Genomic DNA, 23,252 nt, shown 5'->3' with positions numbered 1-23,252 from the left:
GCTTCCGCCAAAAGCAGGCTTTTCGAATAAGGGCGATTTCGTTTTCAATTATTTCTTTTTCGTTTTTGTTCTTTTAGTCCGATTCTGTTTCGTTACATCTGGCGCATCGTCGCTTCCGAGCAGCCTTCGGAATTCCCTGTAAACGGCAGCACTACACTTTTTTTTCTGTTATTACTTGCGAGCTTGCAGACTCCTCCGACGTCCCACACTCGCGTCTTCTTTTTTTAAACCGTAACTCTGGGTGCCTGTTCCACGCCCCGAGAGATCACGACTTTCTATACTCTTCTGTTCTTTCTTTCTCGTCAAATCTTGTTTTCTTTTGTTTCTGCCTTTTTATCTCCATTTGCAGCGTCAACTGGCGCTCTCTTTCCGTCGGCGTTGCGCAAGTGGAGCGAAATGCTCGCTTGCCTTCTGCGGGGCCGAACATTGCAACCCTTTGCTGCCTCACACGCCTGCCAGCCGGCGTCCGAAAAATTCCTTCCCACAGCGGGGTGACCTTCCTGCCTCGCCCGAGAAAGGCTGCTTCTTGGGTTTCTTTCCACAACATCTTGACGAGGTCTCCCGGCGCCGAGCAATGGGCGCCCCGCGTGAGTCAGGGACACATCTTCGTGGAAAGAAAGAAAGGAATAAAGAAAGATTATGAGCACAATTCTGACCAGCAATTAAAATAATAATAACCTGATGAACATACGAACAACAGAAAAAGCAAAAGACATGCATATCACAGATATGAGACAAACATTTGTTAAATGCTGTGTATACTACCTCCCGGGGCAACCTGTTCAATTTGTTTATGGTTTTGAGAAAGAAAGAAATGTTTGCCACATCTATTCTGCAATGGTTATGCGTGCTACTGGGGGGGGGGGGGGGGGGGGGGTATGGGGGGGGGGGGGGTATGAGGCAATATAAAGGGGGAAGTCGAAAGAGATTTCAAGGCAGCTAGATGTTACTGTGAACTCTTGTATGGGTGTCTGTTTGGTTGTTAAAGGCAAAAAAAAGAAAGGAGGACCTCCGGGGCACTTATGTTCAGTCTTAAAGGTATGACGCGGCAGCGTTAATGGCTCCCTTCAATGGTCAGGGGTCCTCTTTACATATCACTTCGCAGACAGGGACACTGTTCTTTATTTCATCTTATTGTTATTACTTTATGTAACTTTTGTTATATTCTTATTCCTATTTTATTTATTTTTTTGTTCGACACAAGACGCACGAGCCCTCTCTTTAATGGAGTCCATAGAACGTGCGTCGATGGCCTAGGCGTAGTGTGTCTGATTCCAGACCCCAAAGATCCCGATTTCGATTCCCATCTCATCCAATTTTATTTTCAACGCAATTAATTCACTTTGACTTCTTACATGTCATAGTGACGTTTGAGTCAAGTCGCGAGGTTATAGTCAAAATTTACCTGATGCTTTAATTAAACCTCCGTTCCTTGTGTCGTCAGGACCCTGTAGGTCATCGACCAATGGAAATTTCGTTCTCCCAACCCCAACGAGGTTGCCACCAAACGTGCGCTCTAACGCTGTCGTGCTAAAAATAAATATCGCGATATCTGACTGGTATCGTCTGGCTCATGCATATCAGTGTATTGAAAAGGCAGCTACATGTTGCTTATTACGAATCGGAAAGAGTTAGGGAATGTTTTACAACTTTTCAATGAAGTCGTGCAGTTCTTTGAGCAAGAATAAACAAATATCTATGAATTCAGACGACAGCCACGACTCCCTCAAAGCTCAGTGTCTACACAAGTTTAAACCGGTACCTGTTAGCTCACTTGAATGGCTAACGTTAAGGTCTTCAATCAAGTATTTTACCCATCGATATTTTTTTTTTTTCACGCTCTGAAAGCTCCATATAGGTTGATCCATTCTAAACTTTGTTCTTTCACTATCATGCTTTGCTCAACGTCAATGAGCTCGCTTGATAGAGAAGAGGGCCGCCTGGAGTGAAGACAAACCGTATTCGATGTTAGGCTCTTTCGTGCCATATACCTATAACGTCGCTCTCTTGTGCCGCCCTTTCTTAACAAAGTTCATGCTTAAACAAGGCTTCAATGCACGACGTTTGCCAATACGCTGAGTACAATGCAGCGTACTGAATGTCTCGCTCAGACACTCCTTTCCATTGAGAACGTCTGTAGGACTGAGCCTATAACTCGAAAGCTTTCTTCTCAACCATCCTCTTCTCGACATGTGACGTCAGCTTACCCCGTGAAAGGACACATAGTCTGCTTAATATACACTGCCTGGACGACATTGTTCAGCAGTATACGAATTAAACCGGCGTTCTCTTAGAGAAGCTGCTTACATATGATTTGGCGCGTAAATTAGCGCGCTCAGATGCGCAGTGTAGCTTGAGAGTTGTATAGGGATCAAAACTGCGCAATGAAGCATCCATTCGTGCTGGGAATAAGTGGCTCAGGCAAAGCATACCCTGGTGCTGATCAGTAAAATTACGCTAATGTGTGCAAGGCTCGGTTTGAACTCAGAGAGAAGCGAGATAAAACCGCTTTGCTTTTTTATTTGTTTATATTTTTTTGCGCAGTATTGAGCGCTGAGCAGCTCAGTGGCTTGTCGTGTTGGCACCAGCTGATCGTCCCGACTCCAACCAAGCGCGCTATAGGAGGATGTAGAGGGGCGAGGAGGAGGGGGCAGAATTAAACAGCGACAGCTAGAGCAGAAGAAGAGAGTTCCTCCAGCACTCGGACATGGACTCCATATGGTGACAGCAGGAGTCGACTTTTGATTGATTATGTTTATAGCAATGTCAATCAGTCAGGACTCAGGTGTGTTCCTTATTTGTGGACCTCATTTAGCATCTAATGTCTCTACGGGGCAGCAATTTCCGGCAGGATCCACAAGGCTAACCTCAGTTGTTGCTTGCAACAAGCTCGACCTCACCTCAACCTCGAGAGAGAGTTAACTCAAGTGAAGCAAGCCAACAGCCACGGATACCAAAAAGCGCATATGGAAATGCGTTATTTGCGATAATAATCAATGGGAAATTAGTAGTGTAATCATACTGTACTGTGGCGGCGGCTGTCCCACTTTGTAATTTCAGGGGTGTTTATGTAGCTTGTAGCCTAACCTCGAGGGTGTTAACCAGCGCCACCTTTGACCCTAGTGGGGGACGTGGAACGTACTGTAATGTCGCCAGTGCCGAGTGGAACTGATCGAACGGTGAAGGCGACAGCTCTGAGAGAACCCTCTTATGTTACCCATGACATCAATACTGACAGAACTGCCAGCTAAACAATTATTGCACTACTAATTCCCTATTGATTAACTCCCCAAATGAAGAACGGAAACATTCCCCTATTATTTCCTTGGTTTCAATGACTGTTGGCTTCCCTCATAAGTACGTTTTAACGAGCCCCTCAGTTCCCTGCACTTGTCTGCTCAGTTAGCTAAGTATAAGCGTGAGAGTTGAGTTCAGCTATACGGCTGGGTAGAGAATATATACTATAGGTTTTACACCATACCCATTGAAGCACTAACGCGGAATGCCATCTTATGTGTTTTATTACTGGAAGTCAGTGATGGAGCATCTGTGGATTAACCGATGGCTAAACTGCGCTCCCAGTCGCTCCTACGAGCGTAAGTACAAACGCGATTGCAGTTGTGTCCTTACTGAAGTGAATCGCTCAGTTTCAGTTCATTTCTAAGGTGAAACGCCCCGCATGCACACGATGATGCAAGTGACTGTCGCGCGAGTCGTGACCGCCGTGCTGGCCAGATCGCGGCATTTCTGCGGATAGTCTTTGCGAGAGTCAAGAAGGGATGAAACCACTAACGACGCGCGTCAACCGACGGGTGCTCGGCGACGACGCGACATGCCTATAGGCCCACAGAGAGGAACGCGTTCGTCTGCCGGCCGCCGTCAAGGCGCGTCTGCCGGCGGAGCGCGCTCTCGAGGGCTGCGCGCTGCGCCCCACCCCCGTCCTTTAGAAATAATGGCCGTCCCCACGCCTCCGCGCATTTTCTATGTAATCTTCGCGTTTGCAGCGCGCGCTGATCCCGCTCTCGGCGGCCAGCCCTCGGTGAATGGGGAACAGGACGCCGGGCTCCCCGAACGACGGCCAAAGGTGGAGGGGGAGGATGCCTACAGCAGGCTGCTCCTCTTCTTAACGGAGACGGCCAGGAGGAAGGCGAAGGAAGGATCCAGGAGCAGCAGCAGCAGCAGTGGAGGAGGAGGAGGAGGAGACGTATTCGAGTAAAAGAAACAAGTAGCAAAAACGGTGCAGAGGGGCCCCTGAACAGGAATACAGCACCGTCTCAACGGCACGAGGCAGCGTCTGCGGAGGGTTATCGCGCACGGCAATCCCGGGGTGCCTGTTGATGGTATTCGATGATGATGATAATGGCAGTAATCGGCAGCATTGAGAGGAGGTGGCAGCGCAACCTACAACTAACCCTGAAAACGAGCCGCCTGTGCCGGATTAAGAGCATCGCGTGTGGTCTCTTCGCCGTGAACGGTGCCGGGAATGTTGCGAAGATGGATGCGTCTCGCTAGGTACTGAAGGATTGTTGGCAAGGGTAGGCATATTGCTGAAATTCGTCCTCAGTCGACAGGTGGCTGTGACGGCTGGTCCTCTGTAGCTCGTATCAGCATTGCGTCACCTTCAACTTCATGATGCCTCGGTTTCTTTTTGTTACCAAGGCTTGTGACCACAGGATGGCCAGTGATTATCAATACAATGCAATTGTTTCCGTCGATGGAAACTGGTTACTAGTAATCTCTTTAACTAGGCATGAAGCCTGCCCCAAACATAACTCCCATCTGATCAGGCCATCATTCGACAGCAACTAAGGAGAACGCGAAAGTTGAGACGCCTTTATTCCGTGCTCTTCGTTAAAGGGTGCGCTGATAGAGCATTCTTGGAACTCGTGTTCTGTTTGTGCCTGAGTGAGAAAACTTCCATATCTCTTTTAAACCGTAAGCAAGGCAGGCCGACTTATTTCACTGAAATTGGGGCTCAGACCAGACTTCCTCTCGTAAAGGCCGTGGCTTTACTGGAAAGGGGGAGCTTGCTAGACTTCAGCTAGAAGACGGATCACCCTCGGCGGCCGCGCAGAGGCTGGCCGAGTTCGCAGAATCTCTGAGTCAAAGCATGAATGTCACTCGCATCCGTTTTTCGGGCGCTCCAAATAAAGCGCTGGTGGAACGGCTCCTCGGAAAGACAGGCAACCTCCTTTTATGCAGGCGCTTCTCAAATCGTCTCGGCGTCTTCCTCTCTCAACTCGGCTCCTTCATTTCTTTTCTTCTTACAAATCATCGCCCCTGACAGCCTCTTAGAAATCGGCGTAAATTTGAGCCCGGATTGCACCAGCGTAGAACGGAAGCAACAAGCACAAAGCCGCAAGCTCCGGGAGGTCGCGAGAGAAAGAATAGGAGCGAAAGAAAAGAAGAGAAAGTAGACTAAAACCGGGAGAAGGCGCAACGAGCTCACAAAACGACGCGTCGCGACGTGGAATGGCTTCTTTGAAAGGAAAACGGTTGTCGTGATCGAGCAAGAGCGTGTACGTGGGGCTAGTTTCAGAGGCGGCTCGCGGCCGCTTCCGTTTGTAGCTTTTTTTTTTTTCAGCGACTGTGCACTGTCGGGTCGCACACTCGCCAACGAGGGCACGATTCTGGCATGAACCGGCGCGTTTCTTAATATGGGTTGCTTTCGCGCGCTGGCAGATTCGCAAGAACTGGAAGCACGATTCCTCGTCACCTGTTTCCTTCATCGCTTGCCCTTTGTCGGAAATATTTCTTCTGTTTGATGCTTCGCTTATATCTGTCTGTCCGCGGCTCTCATTCGAGCCCTTTATCGCTGCTACCGTCCCACGGACGATAGCGGCGAGTCCACGCACTCTGCAATCTTCTCAACATTACCGCTGCTATCGATTTCCTTCGATCGGCCTGCGTTGGCTCGCGTACTAAATTGATTGCGGTATAGATCTCCTTACAAAGTGTCTCCCTCTCCTCTACTACCTCAATCCCGTTTGTCCCAGCTGCGGTCGCTCCAGAAGCTGCCACTTGGAAAGCGCTATGGACTGTTTCGGTAAAATGCAATACCTGACGGAGTTAACATTCACTTCCTGCGCACAGAGCGAAGCGGTAGTCCTTCTGTTTATCATCTACCCTCCCATCAAACGTCCCTGTTATCGAACTCCATTTCTCGTCCTTGTTTTACAATAAGATACTAGGGTATTTTGCATAGCGAGACCAAACCACGGCGCGCCACCGCAACAATAACGGGGAGCAGGTTAAGAAAGGGGGAGGGAAGCGGGCAGATATTTGGGTGCTATCCGGCCGCCTGGTTTTCCCGCGCTATCTGCGCGCGAAGCGGGAAAAAGCGCGCGGAGGAGGAAGGGGTCGGCTTCGGCTTCGAGATGCGCGCGAGAGAGAGCGGAGCGAAGAGGAGCAAGAAGACCGTGGGAACGGGGCCGAAACGAGCCGATTTTCTCTCAAAAGCGGAATGAAAAAGAAAGATGAGGCCGACTCGAAAGGATAAACAAGGCGTCCCCGAGGCAACAAGGGGAAAGGGGGAGGATAAGTGAGCGAAAGGAGGTTCGCCGCTGGCGCTTGAGAGAAGGAGGAAGGGATGGAAGCCGGCTTGGTGGGGGCTGCTGCTTCTGCTGCTGCCGTCATCCTGCGAGGTTCCCGGTGTTATGGCGACCGCCTGTCCGCGCGTGTTCTTTCTTCTCGCGTGCGCCCGCTCCTCCGAAGCGTTTGAGCAGACCTTGAATGCGGCAGAAACGAGAACACGCGTATTGCATGGGGCAGCGTTAAAGGAGGAAAGAAGCGTCCGTGGCGTCAGTCCTTTGCGCGATTGTGCGTGGGAGTCCAGCTCCGCGCCTTCAACGTCGGCGTTAACGCGAACTGACGCGAATGCGTACTTCGAGGGTGGTCGTGAAGGGGAGAGGAAGAGAGGAGAGAAGCTATAGCAAACATCGTGGTCCTTGCGATCGCTGTGGCCGTTCTGCTTGGGACAGGTGTAATGGGGCGGCTGCCTTGGGCTGGAGGGGCGGTTTGCCGAGGGATGCTTTAAAGATTGAAACTTGTTGGTTGAAATGGTTGGTAATGACGCAGTCGGCGAGGGACTGAAGAGGGATCGGGCGCTGTCTGAGAGTTTCACTTTCTAGGCTGCTCGCCTCTTATGCCGCTCAAACACGAGCTTTGCCAGAGTTTTGTCGCTGGCTTGGAATTTTATTGCGTCTTTGTGCTGAAGGATAGCTCTTGTGAAAGTGAAGAAACAGTCGCAATCTTTGCATCATGTAGGTTACGTAGCGATGGGGCAAATAAAATTGAGAAAAAAATTTATGAGAGTGTTACGTCTCTGATCGATTCTTACATCGCTGCTTAGATTCTCACGCATAGGCGGCCTTTGGTTGCAACACCTCTTCGGTACTCATTAAGGACGTCACATTGCTGTAGATTCACATGGCTGGCTCCGCATTGGAGTGTGTTTGTTCTAACATGGAGCAGAATATTTATCGTATCCCCAATCATCATTTGCTCATTGTAGCACAGGACGTTACGCTATAGGAGTATAGTGCGTCACTCCACGTGACGCGGTGAGTCAGGACTCGCGACAGCGGTACAGGGGTGTCGTAACGACGCTGTAGCGGAGCGAACGGCGCAAGGGGGTAGGACGCAGAAAGGGCGGGAAACCATCGCGCACCGCGCGCGAAAGCCCTTCCCGCGAACGCAGGGCTCCGTCGCACTCCGCGCGCGTTTCAAGGATGCCCCTGTTGACGACAATGCAACATGAACGTCGTCGTGGTCGCCGTTCCGGATCACGCTTCTCCGTGCAGCTCCGACGCGTGACGCTTTTCTGGGGACTATATTCTCTCTCTCACTATCTTGCCCGCCTCCACCCTACCCGACTCTTTTTTTTTGCAGCCTTCCACCCGGGGCAGAGCACTGATGCATTCACTCGAGTTTCGCTCGGTTTGCTTCCTTCCACTCCTCCGTCGACGACGCCCCGCTCTGCTGTTTGTCTTTCGCCGAGCGGGGCAATTATAAAGTTCCGGCAGACCTACTCCGCCGCCGTCTCCGCATTTCCCAATTAAGGCCGCCGCAACGCACGCGCGGCAACTCCGCGAGTACTCGCCTCTTTCTGCCGTCGCCGTTCCGTGAGCGCATGCGCGAGTACATGGATCGTTCGCCCTCGCAAGTCGCACAAGAAGCCGCGTACGGGCCGGGCCGGTGGTGCTGTTTCCTTGTAACTCGCTTGTTAAGAGTCCCAGCTCTGTGCGATGTGTCGTTCTTTCACTGAGGTGCTCCCAACCAGGCGTTAAACTAACAGCGAGCTGGGTATGGCACACCGCTGTGGAGCAGTTCTCTAAGGAGCCTAAGTGCTCAAGAGCTCTGCACTGTTGCTGCGTTTCCGGGCTGGACTGGCCCCCATCGGCCTGGCTTTTCAGTTGCCGGGCCAAGGAATCAAACCCATGCTCACCTAATAGGCATCTTCGTACAAGTTGTAACTTTTACAACTTGCGAGGGGAAGGATATTGGGGCATGTGCGTAGGACATTGCACAAGTGCACGTGTGCATCCTACATGCAATTTGGTTTGCTATATGGGGTTTAACATCGCAAAACAACTCAGGCTATACGAGGGACGCCGTAGTGAGGGGCTGCGGGTAATTTTGTCCGCCTGGGGTTCTTTAACGTGCGCTGACATAGAACAGTACACGGGTCTCTCTAGCATTTTGCCTCCATCGAAATGCAACCACCGCGCCCGGGGTCGAGCCCGCGTCTTTAGGGTCAACAGCCGAGCACCGTGACCACTGAGCCACCGCGGCGGCTCCCTAGATAAAATTTAGATTCTAGATCTATAGCTACTTTGAGTAGTACGACTCTAGCTGCTGCTTTCCAGAACTCCATATTTCATGTCATCTTCGAAGCAGCCAAGTTGATTTTTTTTTTGTTCGTGTATGCGTCTTATTTTCAGCATCGTTACGGAAAAGTCAAATTCAGCCCCTTGCCTGTCTCCCTTTCAATATATAAGGGAAAGAAAGGACTAGAGCAAAGACTTTACTCAGATGACAGATGCGAGCTAGACACGTACTTTATTTCTGAACAAAATATCAAGAAATAAATAGCCGAGCGTTTACGAAACTGAGGCATACAAAGCAGGACGCATGCCGTGACTCGTTCTCATCTCTAGCGTCAACCATTTACGTACAAATGTCCCTCTTCCCTAAGCTTACATTTGCAAGTATTAAGTTTCAAGCATGCGGATTGAGACACTAGCAAATGCGAATACATTGTGAGTATTCCGGAGCCGGGGATGAACTAATAGATGAAAATGCTTCACTTCTTTCTTTCTTTCTTTCTTTCTTTCTTTCTTTCTTTCTTTCTTTCTTTCTTTCTTTCTTTCTTTCTTTCTTTCTTTCTTTCTCTCTCTCTCTCTCTCTTGCTTTCTTATTTCTTTCTTCCTTCCTTTCTTTCTTTGTTTCTTTCATATTAGCATTTATAGAAAGTTGGCGTTGGTTCGAATAATGTAAGAAGCCTTTAGTTCAACTGACCAGTTCCCACCGGTTGGCATCCACTATGTCCCGCCTACTTTTGGCGTACTTTCAACCGATCGTTGTCAGCATCAGGAACCTATAGGAGCGTCCAAGCAACTTCTACGCGAATTATTAGCGCATTCGTTAGTATTGTTTAGTTTTTACTGACGTTAACCTGCTTGCGAGATTCAATACTCGCCGCCGTGGTCAAATAAGTCCTACTTCGCGAAGGACATTTTACGAAACAATTTAGTGTTTCTTGTTAGCATCGGAAATACATTTTCTTTTAAAGACGCCATTCGCCATTCAGTGTATATGTGCTGCGGGTGTCGATTCAACTGTTAGTCCTCTGAAGTATGATTGTGGAAAAATGTAAAATTGTTTCCTTTCTTCCTTCCTTTTTTTTTTTTTTTTTGAGGTGTGCAGCCAAGCGGTCATCCGGCTCTCTTACTCGAACTGTTTTCTTGAGCGGTTTTAATTATGCATGCGACAAAAGGCACGACATGTTGCCAGTTTTTCTTCTTAAAAACCTAGTTAGCCACGCGCGTGGGAATAGCTCGGAGATAACGGGTCGGTCAGTTTCTCCTTATTCAAATTATCGATTCTGAAGTTAATTGATCCCGATCTGACGCGGTATATACGCTCAGATTTCCATAGCAACGCCGACCGCTGCGAAGTGCCGGACGGCAGACGTTCCGAAAGGCAAGGCACGAGCGACTGAGCTGTGAGTATAGCTGTGCCATGTCTCTCGCTCTCCCAAAGGAATTGAGACAGATCACGGCCGGATGCATGCACTGCGCGATGCGCGGCTCGAATTAGGCTCACCTAAAGCTGGAAGCAGTGCGCATGATTGAGCGATGGGTCTTTAGTGCCAAAGCGTGGCCAATTTAACATTTGGCTCACGCGTCAACTAGCACTGGATGACGAACTTAATGCATCGCTTGACTCTGGCTCAAATACAACTCTTCAGTTCGACGAGCAAGAATTGTTGACAAAGGCAGAACCTTGTGCGCAGTAACGTTCGGAACCCAAGGACGTCATTAGCTGAGTCAAAAAATGCCGATTTTTGTTAAATGAATGTTCAGGCGGATTTCCCTTATGGCTGTACTTTGTAACATAAGCTGTACAGAGCACCGCTAGACAATTCGACATCGATTTAGGGTCCTTTCAATCTGTATAAAAATGCAGACGGCGGTATAGTTATTGGTTGGACCAGCTTGTAAATATGCATTTGAAGGCGCAATTGGGTTTGGGCGAACAAACGGTCGAATGCCTTTATACATTTTATGATAGCTGTTTAATAATAACGTTAAGTTACAACTAGTGACACCGCGGAGCCCTTGTAGTTTCTTCATTGTTTATGTTTCTCCTCAGGGTTTCCAGACCAACATGCTATTTCCGCTGCGCGCGAAGGCAGCCCGATAACACGTTGGTGGAAGCGTATACTAGGTGAGCTAACAAAGACGGTGAAAAGACCAGGTAAGAACATTAAACTTGCGCAGGTTGTCAGTTAGCATAATTGAGCGCAGTGCTGCTTACAACAGCTCATCAATGATGCATAAATAGAGGAAATCATTTAGAGCTTGCGTGGAGTATGTTCAGCAGCGCGATGCTCCAGCTAGATGGATGAGTGGAATAACTTTATTGAAGCGAAAGCTTCACTACGCTAGGTTTTCAAGAGGGCAGCGTCAGTGCAGTCTGTCACGTGGCAGGTCATGTGACCTACTGACGTCATCACAATCTGCCCACCGTAGCAGGTGGCAGCTGCCCCATCGGGCATTTCGTCGACGCTTTACACACAATCCGTCGGGCGGTGTGTGTGGCGTTCGTGAACGTTGCCATGCCAAGGAAGCTTTCGCTTCTCACAGGGTTAACCAAAGTTTAAACCACTGCTAATTTTGTCCAACAGATACCAAGGAGGGGTTTAGCCCTCCCGGGTATATGATAGCTTGGAGTCCTCGGATCCCGGCGGCGTCTTCGGCCAGTCGGACGATCCGTAGTTGAATCTCTGGGTCAGAGTTCAGTAGTGGGGTCTCCAGATATAATACACTTCGGTTTCGCCATGCTGGTTCAGCATATTAGCTTAAACAGCGGCTCATGCTACTGTGGCCAAGCCAGCACGACATCGTCGAGCCGAGCAGTCACTGCTTCAATTCTTCTAAAACCAGGCCGCCGCGGTGGTTATGGCGCTCGGCTGCTGACCCGATCGAAAGACGCGGGTTCGATCCCGGCCGCAGCGGTCGAATTTCGATGGAGTCGAAATTCTTGAGGCACGTGTACTGTGCGATGTCAGTGCACGTTAAAGAACCCCAGGTGGTCGAAATTTCCGGAGCCCTTCACTACGGTGTCCCTCATAGCCTGAGTCGCTTTGGGACGTTAAACTCCCACAAGCCAAACCAAACCAGGCCAAACTGAACCAATTCTGCTAAAACCAACTAAACCTCGCCTACGAAGGCTTTTAGCTGATGTCACGATTGCGTCACTAGTCCGTACAAGAGCGAGGGAAACAGAAACAGCCTAGTTACACCTGCGTTTCTCGTGAAAAAAAAAATCGATAGTCATGATGCGTATAAGCGCTCATGAAGTGCAGTATATGCATTTTATTCGGGGCCTGCTCAACTCTCGTCGTCGAAAAATGGGTACAATTCATGATGTATATGTCTTGTGTCCCTTTAAATATCCGGGGCACTCTTGCAAACAAGGGTTTAACCTTATAAAAAGGGTGTTTCTTCTCCTATTGTTCTCTTTACGTGGAAGAGCCTTCTTTGGATCTGTCACGGCATGTGTTCACGGTTAACCGTGTGCTGAAATAGAACAATCGAGATGGCGTTCATGTCTTCGCGAACCTTTTGTGCAGACCTTCCAAAATACGCACGCGACAACGGAGGCTTTGTCATTTTAAGGGAAAATATCTACAGGAGGCACATTTTTTTTTGTTAAGTGGGACGTAAGCGGCGGATGTACAGATGACGTTTCCACTAGTAAAACTATCAGTGAAGTCTTTGTTTTGAAGACAGTGAGAGGAATGAACAATGGACGTTGCGGACAAGACAGCTTCAGCGGCGTTTGGCGGGCGTCGTATTATACTTAACTTTGTATTTGTTTCTCTTTATATCGGCGGACGGCCCATTTTAGCACGCGCTTTCTCGGACCAACAAGCAATTTTGTCACTGCAACTATAGATATCGTTTCATACCAGTGTGTCCTGCGGAATTCCCAGCAGGTAGAGTAGCTTCATATATATATATATATATATATATATATATATATATATATATATATATATATATATATATATATATATATATATATATATATATATATATATATATATATATATATATAACCGTGAGAGTGTTCACCAGCGCCACCCTCGTCCATAGCGCCGTGAGAGTGTTCACCAGCGCTACCCTCGTCCACCGCTATGGACGAGGGTGGCGCTGGTGAACACTCTCAAGGCTCGCTTACACCCAGTAAACATAAATACCCACGAGAGCAGCAGATTGGACAGCCGTCGCCGTAGCTCAGTTGGTAAGAGCACCGGACGCGATATTCGGAAGTCGTGGGTTCGGATCCCACCGGCGGCATGGTTGTTTTTTCTGCTGCTTTATAAGTAATTTTCTTTAAACGATAGATTAATGTAAGTGTTATTATCCAATTGATTAGCACTAGACATTAAAAAAAAATTAAACATTCCCCTATGCACCTTTTTTTCGGTGACTGTTGGCTCCCTTCATAACTTCATAAGTGTATATATATATATATATATATATATATATATATATACACGATGCCTATTTTCATACTCTTCACTGACATGCCTGATATAGGTGAAGAGGCGGGAAAACCTAACACCACCGATCCTCTCCAGCCCGCATTTCAGACTGTCTCTCTGTCTTTTTGCTTGGCGAATAATAATTGACCGACCTCAGAGCAGCCATAAGGCTATAAAGCAAAGCAATCTCTAATTTATGCAGGCACAGAATTGTTCTCGATTAGGGAGAGGAGCGCGGGTCACCTGTTCGGCGCAAGAACCGAGCTTTCCAGCCCCGAGCCCCGCCTTTTATCGCCAGGCTAGAGCACTCTCTAACCAACTAAACTAAGTCATTTGACAGGGCTGCGGTAGATTTTTTTGTGCACCCTGGTTCGACCCTCAAACGCTGCAGATACTAGTGTACTGCGGTGAAATGCTTGTCTTTGAATGGCACTGAGTTATGGAGAATAGGCGTGTTAACTATTAGGAGGCGCGGGCTTGTTTTTCCGCTTTCGTGTCACATGCTTCAGCGCACCTATTGAGGAACTATTAAAAAAAAAAGGATTGCTTGAGGCAGTCAGTGCGAGATCGTTATTGTAAATATTAATTTCGAAATGCCAACCGTATGACCTCGTTCCTTCTTGCCTAGGAAGGAATAAAACGCACAGAGACATTTAGCCTCATTGTGTGTCGGCAATGAGACAGCATTCGAAGCGGTTGCTGCCTTTGCCGGAAGTGACTGATGGCACTTGTGAGACCCAGGTTGAGCTTCCCGAGCAATGGTAGCTCTTTCCTACCTCTTGCCTACAGCACTTGGCACCTGCCACGGATGACAGGTGGAGGCTTCACACAGACCAACCTAGTCTAGCGACGTCAATTCCCTCCAGCCAGTGAGAATTCACCCATCTGGTGACGTCACATCCCTCCAACCAATGAGATTTATGAGCTCTGCTGACGTCACTGATGACGTCAATGCCCGCCAGCCAATCAGGATTTAACTCGACGGTGCCGGATTTTTGCTTTGGTGAGAATTCTGTGTTAAGGAATAATAAAGAAAAGCTACCTGTACCTGCTGTACGTACCTCACTTGTTCACTCAGTCCTATGCGCCTCATCCCCAGGCTACTCACGGAGCGCAGTGTCATTTGGCCCGCCTATATACTAAAGGGGTCATCGAAACACCCCATCGTTCGCCGGAACAGGACAATTTTTTTTTTTTCATCGCCCGCAAATGTTCGAGAAAGTCGCGAAGATCTCTCCCCTTTGTGGCCTTTACGCGTACGGCTGCGCGCAGGTGGATGCTAATTATAGTCTTTACCTCGTTAGAAATCTCCTCTTATGCGAATCGGCGCGCAGCGGCATCAACTCTCCGCGCTGCAGCGTCATTATACAGGCGTGGCGACGCGACGAGTCCTTTTCCTACACGGAGACGGAGAGAAAGAAGACTTCCCCCACCACCTTCCACTTAATTTATTCTCACGGCGCGCGCGCTCGCGGGTGCCGCATAACGAGCAACGAGGTGACGGCGCGACTCCAGAGTCGCGTGACGACGTCGGGCGTCGCACAAACACGCAGCGCCGCAGTCCAGGCACACTCTTCTCATATGCGCGTGTCTAGGAAGCGCGACGACTTGCGACGGCGGTGCCTTCATCCGCGGAAAACGAAGCCTACGCCCCTCCTCGCGGAGCCTTCTCCGCAAAACAATTCCCGCACAACCCCTGGCCCCTATCTCCCTCTCTCTCTCTTTCTTGATCTCCCTTCGTCATTATATTCCTGGCGCAGCGGCAGGTCGCGCGAGCGCGCCCTCAGTCCCTTTGTTGCCTCATTCGATCTGGCCTCTGGCGTGACGCAGCTGAAATCGGTGACCCGTTTCAGGTGCGACTGCGGCGGCAACATTCAGCCAGCGCTTGTCTCCCTCCAGCTCCTTCTTGTTTATTGTTGTGTTTATTACTTTTTAATTTACCTCTCGCATATACGCCTCGGCCCTGTTTGGATTCGAGCGCGCGCGCTGCAGGCCTACTTGTCTCTCCCCCCCCCCCCCCCCCCCCACCCCCCCCCACCTTGCCCCCATCTTTTGTCTCACATGAGCCTGCAGATAATTCTCTTTCCTTTTTTATTCTTTTCTTCTTCTAATGTGGCGACGCCCTGTTCTTGTTTTCTGGTGGGCGCCGGGATGCGGGCGCACTGGAGTGTTTCGTCGCGTTGACCGGGCAGCAGCGAGACGTACAATGTGGCTTCGTCGGTGCCCCTTTTTTATCTTTTATCGGACGGAGAACAGTGTCCGCGAGTGCGTAGGCGCCCCGCGGTCGACCACTTGGCTACAGTGTGGCAAGCCTTTTGACGAGCGCCGCCCAGAAGATGGGGGATGTTCGCAGTGCGAAACCTCGTCAGCGACACTTCGACAGTCGGAACGGTAGCATTAACGACGGTTTAATATGGTGCATGGGGTTTAACGTCCCAAAGCGAATCAGGCGATGAGGGACGCCGTAGTGGACGGCTCCGGATAATTTCGACCACGTGGGGTTCTTTAACATCTCTTATAAAAATGGTCTATAGACGGTATACAGACTTCTTATAGACTCTGTTGCCTTCCTATAGATACTTCTTTTTGTCTATTCATAGTCTCTAGACTGCCTTTAGATAAACGTCTACTAAAGGTGTACTCGGCTTTAACAGAGGAAGACGATCTTGATGTGCACACAATGAACGATAACCTGACAGCTGTGATTACTATGAGATATGATAACGGAGTGCGCAGCAGAAGTAGGCGGTAGGACGGTTCGACAGGATACCAGCAAGCTATCTCAGGTAATGAAAGATCTGATTAAGAAGCGCCAAAGCATGGGGGTGTCTAATCCTGTCGACAGAATAGAACTGGCAGAGCTGTCGAAGTTAATAAATAAGCGCGAGGTAGCCGACACAAGGAAGTTCATTATGGAGAGAATCGAGCATGCTCTCAAGAACGGAGGTAGCCTAAAAGCGGTCAATAGAAAACTAGGCATAGGTAAAAACCAGATGTATGCGTTAAGAGAAGGTGTATGGCCATAAATCTATAGATTTTCTATAGACCGTCTATAGGATTTGTATTGCCTATATAGGTCTACAGACACTGTAGACAAAAGTCTATGCACAGTCTAAATACTGTCTAACGAAATTTTTGTAAGGGATCCGTGCACCCACATCGTACATTACACGGGGCTCAAGCAGTTCGGCTTCATCAAAATTCGACCGCCGCGGCCTGTATCGAACCCGCGTTTTTCGCATGATCAGCCGAGCACCATAACCACTGTGCCACTGCGGCGGCGATAGCATTAGTGAGTTAGCCATCCGTGCAACATTTATGACAGTGTGGGTCTCAAGGTACGTTCATCGGGCAGAAAAGAAGAACGGAGGAATTCCGCTGTTCAAATCGGAAAATAGCGTGCCTCGTTCAGCGTCTGTTCTGGTTAAGCAGTTGTACTTAAGGGCAACTACTTTGTCAGTTATTAACGAGAATGTGGAATGTGTACGCCCCGGCTGGAAGCGAACCCACGACCTTGTGTTCTTCAGCGGGACATGTATAATTACTGAGCCTCGGCGACGAGTGCTGCTTTGCCACGAGCATTAGTTTCTTGGATCAGAGTGCGCAGAATTTTCTAAAGAAAATCCACGATTTCTAAACGAAATCCGCAATATTCACAGTGCATATGCATCCACTTCACGAAGCTTCGCGGTAAGCTAGGCCTCGCATTTTCCTTCTGCTTCGCTGGATATCGCAAGGAAGGAGGGTTCTACTTTGCAATTTGCTGTCGCTTTTCGCTCCTCCGTTCATCCCCTCCGCCACGGCTCGGTTGAGGTGTCCTCCGGAAGTGAGACAGCTACTGTGCATTTCCTTTTATCATAACCAATTTGTTTATTTACTATTGGTGCGCTTACATAGACTTCTTACTGCGCGTTCGGATGTACGCAACAACTCATTTAGTGAATGAAAATTTTTCACTAATTAAAAAGGTGAGTGAAATGAGTTGCGAAAGGGCCATTGTCCGAGAGCCGGTGCTTTAACTAAAAAGTTTAACTATTATTTTAAGAATGATGTTTGTCATACTTTTGTAAACTTAGAGACCATTTCAACCGACCAGTAAGTCTTTTCTTGCTGCCAGCTGTCTTCGCTCGCGATTACGCACAAGATTCAAACTTCGCGCATTCACGCAGTTTCCAGTTTCGCTTCCTGAGCTCCCTCTGCGAAGCCGCATTATTCTCCTACTACTCGTCACGACGAAGAAGCCGAGCGCGCCAGCGAATCGTTACGGCTCTCAGAAAAAGCCAGCAAGCAAAGTGGGAGGGGAAGAGATAAAGAAAGGGAGGGAGAACAGGGACAAGGGGGGAAGGATGGAAAGGGGGGGAGTAGATGTGAGAGCCGCCAACGACGACGGCTACCTGGGCTCTGCAAATAATAATGCCGACTTCATTATGGCCTGCCCGCTGCGTGGTTGGCTGGCTGGCGGCTTGGCTCGGTCGCAACTCGAGCTGGCATCGCGCACGACGACTCTCGCGATGCGTCTTCTCGAGCCGAGTGTCTCTTTCCTCCTCCTCCTCCTCCTCCTCCTCCTCCTCCACTTCGAGGGTAGCGACGACCCGCCCACGCATCCCTCATTCCGCACCACCGTCTCTCGTCTGGCAAGGATATCTCATTTTATTCGTCTACTTATTTGCGGATCTTCCTTGCAGCCGCTCCAGGTACGAGCTCGTCGTGTGTATACCTGCTCGAGCGGCCCGCTAATTGCCGCGCGACTCTGCGGCGCTGTGCCATTCGCCATTCCGGATGCAGCGGAGAGGAATCTGCGTTTTACAACTCTCCTCCTCTTCTCTGCCGCGGCTTCGCTCGCCGTTCAGTTTCGTGATAGTATCTCCCCTGCCTCTGCCTCTCATTGCTCGCCTTCGGCTCATTCTTAGCACCCTCCGTTTTATGCTGTTCTAGCGCTGTCGTGAGGTTTGGACCCGTGGTCTGGAAACGGCTGCGGTGCTGGGCTTGGCTGTGCGTGAAAACAACGGAATGGCTTAGGGTGTAGTTTTGCGCGAACTTCGTGGACTGTGCTGCCGCGTGATTTCGGGCATCGAAAGGAATAGGTGCAGCGAAGGTGACTGTGGCGCTGACATTTGTGCCCGTCGAAATGGTCGACAGCTAGGACTGCGCGACTGTCGGCGAGGAGACTAATGAAGGTCAAAGTAACTTGGACGCACCCGTAACAGATGAAGAAAATGACGGTCGCGCCTGTTAATGCATCGGCCAATGGAACGCCCACTAAATTTCACCTCAGAGATCGAGCAGTTACCTTTTTTACAGCGCGTCGCAAAAAGCAAGTTCTAACTGAAACAGAACCCATATTCGAATTTCGATTTTTCCAAGGATGGGCAGGCTTTTCGAGGGATGAGCCCCTGGAAATGCTTACCAGACAGCTAGCTCAAGAAGCGGAAAAAGGCTCTCAGCTCTAGTGACGTCACATATGACGTCACTGCAGTGGTCTATGGTAACCCTACGCGCTGAATGCTCCCAAGACAGTGACGTCACACGTGACAGTGCAATGTCTTCACGCGCACTCCATCGGAAAACACGTACAATATTGAATAATCAACATTGATTCGCAAACATATGCCATTAAATATAGCGTTACAGAGTGCGGCTGCCAACTCGCCCAGACCTTTACACTTCTTGATAGTTTTTCTCAATGAGCAAACAAATTTGCAGACGTATATTATCAGGATGACGATGACTTGGTTAATGCACGCAGAGCTCTCCGTTTTCAAGCTTTTATTTTAAAGAGCAGTTTAATCAAGTGTCGCTAGATTAATTAGGACTTTTTATCCCGCAGGCGTAGGCAAGGTTACAACAACACTGCCCTTATTTTTGCTGCAAAAAAAGCGCGTCACTTTCCTTGTGTTTCCGGTTTTCCTCCACGGTCACATCCGAACGCGGAAAGCGGCAGCTGCGCAACGACATTGTCTTAAAGATGAATCTCATTCAAACTTCTTCAGTTGGTAGTCACATCACCTTCGTTAGAGTCCCCGTTCTCCCCCAAAATCAACCATTTTTTTGAAATTCCGAATGTAACCATTTTAAAACAGCCAAAACAGCTAATCGAAACCGAAACTCAGTTCTTGGCCGGTTGCGACGCTTCGCGTGTCGCAGTGATGACGTCACAAACATTACTAGAACAACTCTCGTACGCGCGTTGAATGACTGATGAAGGGACTGCAAGCGATGATTAATTTTGTAAAATGCCCGAGACGACCCAGTACAAGCCTCAAGATTGTGTTAGTGAGCCGGGAACCGGGTATTAACGTGCGGAGATTGTTTGCAACGTCGAAATGAAGTGTTCCCTTAAAAAAATTCTTTTACACAGTCTCTAGACTGCTCATAGACTTCTGTCTATAAAGTCTATAGACTCACTATAGACAGATCCTAGAGAGTAGTCTATAGGCAATACAAATCCTATAGAGAGTCTATAGACAAGCTATAGATTTATGGCCATACACGTTTAGTAGATTTTTGTGTGCAGATAGTCTATAGACAATGAATAAACAATAAGAAATATTTATAAGAAGGCAATAGAGTCTATAAGAACTCTATAGACTGTCTATAGGGGTTGTCCCTGGAAATCATCTGAAATGAGGCCACGAAAACAGTGAACTTTAGAATCGATTTGCGCCGGATAAGAATGTCGAAAGGCTGCCAAACTTGGTGGAAGTAATCAGGGACTATACTGTGGACGTCCGAAGCGCAAGTGTCATTCGGCGGAAGAATGTAGTCCTGAAGAGGAGGGCGGTGACGAGTCCAACAAGTTTGCACAAAAGATCCTGCCCCTCTGCGGCGTTCAACAAGGTAATGACCCGCTGGGCCGCCCCTCGCAATTATAGGATTAGGCAGCTGGAGGGAATTAAGCAGCGGTGAAGGCAAGAAAGGTTAAAGAAACTTCATTTGCAGGCCGGACTACCTGGCGCAGTGACACAGGGGCAGTGTCCCTGCTCTTCCCCCCCCCCCCCTCCGCCCCCTGGTCTTGACTGCAGTGTCACACATAGTTGTCCGCAAGTATAGAGAAAACCTAACGATGGGTCGCTGCTGTCGCTAGCGGGCTCGCGACAGGCAAGAGGTCGGAGTGGCATCCTAATGCGTTGAGCGCGGATTTTGAAGGCTTTTAGGCGCATTTTTAATTTCTACAGATCTTAAGAGTCGTTGCGGGCTTTGAACTTCGTAATTTCACTTGAAGTATACATGGGCTCGCGCTTACCACTTACGGCGTATTCCGGGAAATACTTCGGCCATGCGAACTTGTATATATATGGTCGTATATATGATACATATGGTAAACGGAAAGCGTTGTTGTCGTTGGTACATACCCAGCAATTCTGGACGAAAGCATTTTTCAACGAGAAATAGTTTACGAACGCAATTTTTTCATAAACTATGAGATTTAACTATAACGATCAATGCATACGCAGAACTCCCCTCAGCCGGCTTGCTTTTATTTGCTATTAAAGTTTTTGCTAACGTCAGAAACGTTCTCCGTTTTTCTTAACTATACAGTCTTAACTATACTGGATGCGAGGGATGGAAAAATTTGGAAGAATGGACCATTTCCGTCAATATTTCCATAATAGTAGCTCGCAATATTCCAATTTCCCAACTATTCGTTCAAGAAAGCTGGGCTCGTCTACGCTAGCCGTCGGATAAAATCACCAGCTTGTGATACTGTAATAGCCGGCTGATCTTACTTCGAGAGAATAGTCAAGAGAAGCGCTGGCATCGTCTCGCTCGAGCAGATGCGCGCTCGGCACCTGTTAGCACACCTGCCGCGTAGTACGTTGCCAGCTAGCGGCCCACTTAATCAGCTTGATCCCCGATATCTCGCTACAGTGTTTCAGCCGACAGTTTCTGTTAGTTTGCCCCCTTAACGAGTCGGTTGCCGAGCAGCGCAGGTGTTTGAAAGACGCAGCGAATCGGGTCGAAAAATACCACTTAACGCAACTAGACGTGATCGCAGTTGTTTCCGCGTGCTTTATTGTATCGTTTGCCTGCCATCGTCATGGTATGGTAAAAGCGAAGACAGAAGCACTCTGCAGCTCGGCCAATGCCGTACGCGGCTGTCTCCTTGCAAACAAGTTCGCGATCACCCACCGCTTCACGACGCAACACATGAGATATGACACATAGTGCAACCAAAAGCTGCTGACCTGAAAGACGCCGGTTAGATCCCGGCCGCGGCGGTCGAATTTCGATCGAGGCGAAATTCTGGAGGCCCGTGTACTTTGCGATGTCAGTGCACGTTAAAGAAGCCCAGGCGGTCGAAATTATTCCGGAGCCCTCCACTACGGCGTCCCTCATAGCCTGAGTCGCTTTGCGATGTTAAACCCCATAAACCATATTCTTTCTACAACATTGGGACATTAAACCCCATGAACCAAACCAAACCAAAAGTGCTAAACGTGCATACGTTGCTTTTCGCCCACGTTAAGGTACTGTACTCTAGCCATACCAATGTGACCATGCAAGAATGGCGCAGTTTACCAGACTTCTCTCTACACGAACCAACTATGTCTGTCATATTAAGGAATATTGCCAAGTAAATATTGTATATCGTGAACGCGGCCTTATACGTTCTTATAACTACCACAAACGTTAAAACATACCATGGTGTCGAAAAAACAAAAAACGAAAACGCATTCCTTGGTGGCGAGTGAGCAGGCCGGCGCCCCGTGCACACTAAAACTGCTCCGGACACATGTCCAGAATTCTTGGACGAAAATTTTGAATATTGAAATTTTTTAAGCTACTGTTATGGAAATATTGAAGGTATCGAACAGTTAAGACTGCCATAGAAAACCAATGGGGAACATTTCTGACGACAGTAAAAACGTGAATAGCAAAAAAAAAAAATGGCATCCTGCTCACCGCAGACGAGCGCATATATTGATTGTATAGTGAAATATTGCAATATATGGAAAAACTGCTTTCCTAAACTCTTTCCGTTGAAAAATGCCCTTGTCTAGAATTGTTGGGCATGATAATTAGGCTTACATGCCTTAACTTCACCTTTTTTGTTTTTTTCTCGCAGTTTTAAGCGCCATTACGCTGATATATCTGCAAATGAACGTAACGGCTTCCCCGCTACGAAATCTTTGCCGCATACAGTCAGTGACAGCGTCGATATCGAGACTTTGCTACACGCAACTGCTGCTGAATGCTGCTACATGCAGCTGCGCAGTTTGCAGAAAAACGTCACTTTGCAAGCTGGCAGACAGACCACGACAAAGTGTCGTAAACCTGCTGACATATTTACTGCCTTATAATTACGCATATCCGTACCAAAAGCGCCCGAAGTTTCGAGCTTTTGGAGATATAGCTTGAACTGACCAGGCCCGGCGTAATCTCCAGCTAGAGCAACTACCCCTACTCGCCGCAAATGTGGATAAAAAGATTACCGTTCCTCTCAACTCAGCAAAGCGCACTGTGCTCGCGCCCCCCGTCACATATTTGTTAGGCTAGTGGTCCTTTATAAGGCATTCTAGCTAGGGAGGCTAAACAGAGCGGAGAAAAAAAAAAGTGGGCCCATATAAAATCGCAGAACATTACTACACTCCTGCGTGTATCATCTGTGCAGTTTTAAGAGCTTTATCTAAATTAATGGCAGTAACCGTGAAGATGTCATGCCTAGAAAGTGTCAGCGACTCTTGCACGGCGATACACGTCTCTCGATCGGGGCATGCTTAGTACTAAGCCTTCGCTCTGAAGATTTTCTGCGTGAACGACGGATACTTCGGTGCAGTGTAGCGAGCGGATTTCTTTTCCTTGTTCTGCCTTTTTATTATTCTCCCAAGTATGGTCGGCAGCAAAAGGTATTAGCATAACCGATCGGCGTCTGGAGCAGTGACATAGCAACGCGCGGCGCTGAGGCGACAGCGGTAGTATTGGGCGGACCCGCATTTCACTTATGAGGGTGGTTCACAGTTCACAGTAGGCAGTC

General features: G+C 48.6%; 1 protein-coding gene across 5 annotated transcripts in view; it reads left to right on the top strand.

The window, feature by feature from the left end:
• Window positions 1-23,252, top strand: part of LOC144120761 (uncharacterized) — a 560,558-nt gene that overhangs the window by 340,805 nt on the left and 196,501 nt on the right. The window lies entirely within an intron of this gene.

The sequence above is a fragment of the Amblyomma americanum genome, chromosome 2 (genome assembly GCF_052857255.1).
Source record: "Amblyomma americanum isolate KBUSLIRL-KWMA chromosome 2, ASM5285725v1, whole genome shotgun sequence".
NCBI lineage: Eukaryota > Metazoa > Arthropoda > Arachnida > Ixodida > Ixodidae > Amblyomma > Amblyomma americanum.
The sequence above is the reverse complement of the archived record's forward strand: the minus strand, read 5'-3'. Positions and strand labels throughout refer to the sequence as shown.